This window comes from Engraulis encrasicolus, chromosome 10 (assembly GCF_034702125.1).
Source record: "Engraulis encrasicolus isolate BLACKSEA-1 chromosome 10, IST_EnEncr_1.0, whole genome shotgun sequence".
Taxonomy (NCBI): Eukaryota; Metazoa; Chordata; class Actinopteri; order Clupeiformes; family Engraulidae; genus Engraulis; species Engraulis encrasicolus.
The window spans coordinates 47,121,246-47,121,642 of NC_085866.1; positions in this window are offsets into that span (position 1 = coordinate 47,121,246).

Here is a 397-nt window from a genome sequence, read left to right on the forward strand (position 1 = left end):
ACACACACACACACACACACACACACACACACACACACACACACACACACACACACACACACAAACAACACCTGTGGTGATGAATGTGAATTAGCCCACATGGGTGTCACCATTGCACACTGCAATGCAGATACAGTCAAACAGATTTATTTTGCCCCTTGTTAGATGGTGGGATTTCGTTTTAGTTTAAGACATAAAACCACATGAGGATTTTATTTTATTTTTGTTTTCTGTTTTTGTATTCATGATCATATCTACAGTACGTGCTCAGACCCTTTGTGTAATGAGAATGAGCAGAGGCAGCTTGCTTGCAGCTGTAAATGAATTCAGGCTGCATACATTAACAGTATTAAGGGAGCTAGCTAGCTAAGCTGAGGTCGTCACTTATTCATTACAT